Genomic DNA, 6,000 nt, shown 5'->3' on the forward strand with positions numbered 1-6,000 from the left:
AAATTAATATCTAACGGATTTATAAGAGAGGCAATCTATTCAAAGTGGATTTCCAATCGAGTCGTGGTGAAGAAACACAATGACAAGCGGATGAGTCACACCTTTGCAAAGAATGTCATCCGTTTTGAAAGGAAAGATATGAAGCACCCTTATGGGGCCAACCTTGAAACCTACGAGGTAAACCCATTTCATGGAGGGACCAATAACATGAAATTAATCTTTGCATGGAAGAGTCAGCCCTTGCAAAGAAATATAGACAATCCTATGAAAAGTCTCTAACAGTCAAAATTGCATCATTTTTAGTTCACAATGACCATTATAGAGAACTCATATGGCAATGAACTTCGATTTATTATCCAAGAGAAACGTCAAATTATACATTGGTGAAGAATCTTTTATACTAGAAAATATTTTAAGATTGTTCAAGTATACTTTGTCGAATCCATATAAGGATGATTGAGAGATACAACTCATTAAAAGGATATGTGCTTATTCAATTAGCCAAGTTGATCTAATGAAATCATTTTGGAACCAAAATAAGCTATCATGTCATTTTGACTTGACGAATCAATACAAATTATTAATAATCAATCAATTCAGATTATTAAGTCAGTTCAAATCCGCTTATCAGAATATCAATTTGTAATATATATCGAGGCTTCAACACTTGTACAAATTGAGAAAAGTTAAGCAACAAAAGTATATAGAAAAATATTTATTCATTAAAAGCGAACTAATTACAGAGACAAAATGTCTTAGAAGTATAGTGATAAGTGTATTTTATACATGTATTTGGACAAAAAAAAGACATTTAATATTTTTTTTAAGCAATTGCATTCTGATTTATTTTATGTTTCATTTATTAGGTAAAATTCGATGATTGGAAGTGAAATTGAAAGAAAGCGAAAAACGAAAAAAAAATGTTTTAAGTACAAAGTTTGAGGACCAAATTGCAAATATTCAGTGGTTGGATTGGACCACAAGAGATACTTTGAAGATCACGAGTAGTTAATTGTATACAAATAGAAGTAAAAAAGGAATGGAATATGATCAGAATATTACTATAAATCGATTTTCAATCACAAAGATATCTTTCAGACCTTTAGTCGAAGACTGAGACCCATTTTTGCCATAGTAAACATCAGAATTATAAAAATTATATTTTTAAAGAAATTGTAGTCCTTTGAGTTGGCTTTCCAACTAACTTTGAATCTACTTAATTGGATATTGAGAGACAAAGTTATGACGGCAACTTTCCTTATTCGATTGGAACTCCTTTGGAAATCAATTTGGACGTGATTTTCAATTAATTTTTGACTCCTACAAATACCTAGTAGTAAAATACATCAAAGAGACCTCTCCTACACCTCTCATATACAAATCATACTCCAATACTCATAAATTATTATCGTCAAATGAGGAAAATTCATAGTTTTTGTGAGAGAATTGAAGGGGACTGGTAAGAATTCAATCAAGTGGAGATTCAAACTTGATTTTTGGGTAAAGAAGAGAAGGCGCAGTGGAGATTCATCAGGAAACCATTGGTGAGATTCAAATTTTCAATATTCGTCTCCATCTTCTCAAATGATCAAAAATCGGGTAATATCTTTTCACTTAAATATGATTTCTTGTAATTTCAATATATTATGCTATTTTTATACATTGTTAGGATAAGATGAACACTTGTTACGATATTTTTAGTTTTTAATTAATTATTTTGACTTTAATTTGGTTTTATTTGTGATTGTTTATTATCGTTTTTATCAATCTTTTCAATTGCTTGATCACCAATTGAATTCTTAGTAAATTGTATTATTATCGAGAGAGACAATGCGGTTTAAACACAATATAATAAACATTGTAGGGTTCAATAAAGGATAGAGATATATCTCTATGCTTTATATGATTTCAATAGGTCTTTTAGCACTTGTTAATGCATTTATCATGTTTCACCGAGAGATAGAAAGGTCACACGAAGGGAATAGATTTGATTGCTATTGAAAAAGGCTTTTAATTAAATTAGTAACATTGACCAACATTAATAATTTCAAATTGTCACTTTACTTGTTACACTAAAAATGGAATAACAAGGGAGATTCGACGTCTTAGCAATGCATCTCACATATTTGAAAAACACATTTACTTGCTTTCACTAATTTAATTGATAATTTAGGAATTAATATGGAAAACTCACAAAATTTGTTTACTATTTGATTAAAGTTGCAATTAATTTTAACTCAGTCAAACACATAGTCTTCGTTTGTTTGACACTCTATTCACTACTTTATTACTTGTATGATTCCGTTCACTTACGAAAAATCAAACGATTATATAGAGCAAAAAAAAAAAAGCTTAATTCTAGAAGGTAGTATCATCGTGTTGAGGCCACAGCTGGACTTCTACTAAGTCTTAAACTAAATATTCCACAGCACCATCAACGAGGTAGATGGTTCAGGTGGGAGAAACTCATCCATAATTGTAGCCAAATCCACTTGGGGGTACAACTTAGCCATCGTTTTAAGGATTTTATGTGAATTTCCGTTAGTATAAATCAAGGCTGTCATACTCAGCCTTTTCATGGAAATGTTCCAAGTAATTTGTAGCAGCTGCCTCCCTAGCCCTGTTTAATTATTGCCTCATATTAGCAACTTCAACATTCAACTTGGGACTTCAGCTCCCCCTTCTCCTTTATTGCCTTCAAGGCTAACAAGTTATCTTCTGTAAGTTTTTAGAGTTTCAACTCGTTTCGTCAGAGCATTAACTTCAACTTTGCAAAAGTGTACCTCCTTCTTCAAATCCTCATTATCAATTGTAAGGGGTCCCAACCTCAACTCCACCCTAGTTTGCTTTACCTTGAGGGCCTCTGATGCGAACCTACATAGTTATAGTAGCTACTAAACCTACATTCAAACCCAATAAAGCGAAGAATCAATATTTACAGTTTGATAAAAAAATATTGAACCAAATAACCAATAGAATCATCGATATTATATTGACCCCGTGATCACAAGACTCAAGAATTTCACCCGTATTGTTTGAACGCCACAAGAAATAAATTTTGATAAGTTCAACAAAAAACAAAGATTTGAAAACAAAATATGCTCACAAAATAATCTCTCAAATTGTATGTATCAAAAATTGTTCTACAACAACAATAATGAGTTCTATATATAAGGAACACATGTAAACCTAGTAAAACAAAATCAAAACTTAAAGATTACAAAAAATACCAAAAATATAGAGTTTTAACTAAATTAGGAGATTTTGAAAATCTAGTTAAAACGAAATCAAATTTTAACGATTACAAAATATACCAAAAATATAAAGTTTTAATTAAATTAGAAGATTTCGTGAATTTTGAAAAATTTCACGCACAATTTAAACAATTTGGTCGCATAGAACTCTTCGACTGTTCAATTGGATTTTCTTCCTATTACATGCGGCCATATGTTGTTTTGCACTATGTGATCGCATAGGTCCGATTTCAACTCCTCCCTCTATTGCTTGAACCAAGTTGATCCAATATATTTATTCTCTCGAGTCCAGCATGAGTCTTATCTCTTTGCTTGCCATGATTAATGTTTCATCCACCATGACTTGAGCAAGTAGTCCCATAACTTCTTTAACCCTTCACTCGCGACCTAGTCATAGGCCCTTCTTCAACGAACAATGGATCATTGATCGAACTTGCCTTCATGTCATGGATCACATCATCCACTCCTTCGACGAAACAACTCGACCTTGAATTTGTATCTGCATAACAATTGTACCATGGGCCTATTAGCAACTTGAGTTTGTCGATCGGTTTGTGGCTAACAAGTATTAGAAAATAATAAATTGGTACCAAACTTATTCCACAAAATTCTCCAAAAGTGACAAAGAAATCTAATATCACTAACTGATACAATGCTTCTAGGAATCTCATGTAAGCGCACTTCTTCTCTAGAGAATACATCAGCAATATTGGTTGCATCATTAGTTTTTATGACATGTGTTAGGATCTTCCTCTAGCTGCTCAAGGTGATTTCCAGGCTCAGTTAACCTTTAAACACCGAATCAACACCAAAAATTGAAGATACCCGACCGCCGGCGTTGCTTTCTTCCTATGGTTGCTATTCTTCCTTTTGCTTGTTGTTTCCTCACTCACTTAGGATGAATACCCCACAGGTAAGGGTCACAAAGACACAAGCAAGAGGTAGAGAAGATCAATCAGTAGGATGCACGAAGGAGAAGAAGAAGACTGCCTCTTTCTCTCTCTCGGGTTTTATCAAAACGGGACCATAGAAGGCAAATGAGCTACCAATATATATAGTAGACCAATGACAAACAATAAGGTAAGTTATACATATGGTAAGTAGGCTCGATTAGGGTTATGGCCCAATAGCACACCAACAAGCCACAAAGGTTTATTAGCCATCCAATAGGTAAAACAACGTTAAGTCGGGTCATCCCATTATTCGGTGTTGATTTATCGTTAAGTCATTCATGTCGACTGATAAAACTGGTTTACATCATCGCTCGAGAGGTCGTTTGACAACATGATGTCTAACAACCTCCACCTTGGTGTTGAAGGACCTGCAAAGAGAAAACATTTTCCATTAGTGACACCTCTAACAGAAAACCGATAAAATTGAAAATCATTTACCTGTACCGATGTTTAGAAGCTCCTTGCAACTTTTAAACTTTACCAGTGGCAGCACTTTCGCGCCCATATCTGAAGGATTATATTGTGTGAATTTTTTCAAGTCTTACTACTTCTTGTGATATTATATCCCTAATGAAGTGTAGCCTAACATCGATATGTTTAGTGCATTCATGAAAAACAGGATTCTTACACAGATGTATGGATGACTGACTATCAGAATACACAACCACATACTCATTCAAGACACTCAGTTCATGAAGTAGACCTCTAAGCCATAGAGCCTCTTTAATTGCTTCAGTGGTGGCAATATATTCTGACTCTGTAGTGGATAGTGCAACTATGTGTTGTAACTGTGATTTCCAACTAACACACGAATTTGATAAGGTGAATACGTAAGAGGAAGTTGATTTCCTACCATCCCTATCTCCTGCATAATCAGCATCTACAAAACCCTTTAATTTCACGCCTTCCTTATTAGCACTAAATTTTAGACCTACGTCACTTGTATCCTTCAAATATCTTAAAAGCCACTTTAATGCTTCCCAATGTTCAGGACCTGGATTAGACATGTACCTACTGAGAGTACTAACAGCGAATCCTAAGTCCGGTCTAGTGCAAACCATCAAATACATTATGGAACCAATAACATTTGAGTATGGAATTTTACTCATGTATTCCACTTCACGTTCATTGCAGGGAGCTTGTTCTTTAGATAGAACAAAATGGTTTGCAAGAGGCAACGTGACAGGTTTGCAGTCACTCATATTAAACCTTTTCAACACCTTTGATATGTATGGAGACTGATGCAAGAATACGATGGAATTTGACCTATTTCGTTCTATTTCCATGCCTAGAATCCTTTTAGCCTTTTCTAGGTCTTTCATGTCAAATTCTCCACTAAGGTCTGCTTTTATATTATTTATCCACTTAGAAGATGATCCAACTAAAAGCATATCGTCCACATAGAGCAACAAGAACAAATAATCGTTATCAGTCTCGTTGTGTTAAAAGTATAGGCAGTGATCGAATTTACTTCTTTGAAATCATATAGTGAGTACAAAGGAATCAAACCTCAAGTTCCCAGTCAAAGAGCGCAACCAATGCGAGCATGACCCTAATAGTAGTGTACTTGACAACTGGTGAGAAAATCTCATTATAATCAACACCTTCTTTCTGTGTGTAACCCTTCGCTACTAACCTACCCTTAAATCTTAAGGGTTCTGTACTACTAGTACCTTCCTTAATCTTAAAGACCCACTTGCAATCAACATTGATTTATTCTTAGGTCTCGGTAATAACTCCCAAGTTTGATTCTTTTCTAGAGAACTCATCTCTTCTTTCATAGCCTTAAGCCA

Source organism: Olea europaea, chromosome 3 (assembly GCF_002742605.1).
Source record: "Olea europaea var. sylvestris chromosome 3, O_europaea_v1, whole genome shotgun sequence".
Classification (NCBI taxonomy): Eukaryota; Viridiplantae; Streptophyta; class Magnoliopsida; order Lamiales; family Oleaceae; genus Olea; species Olea europaea.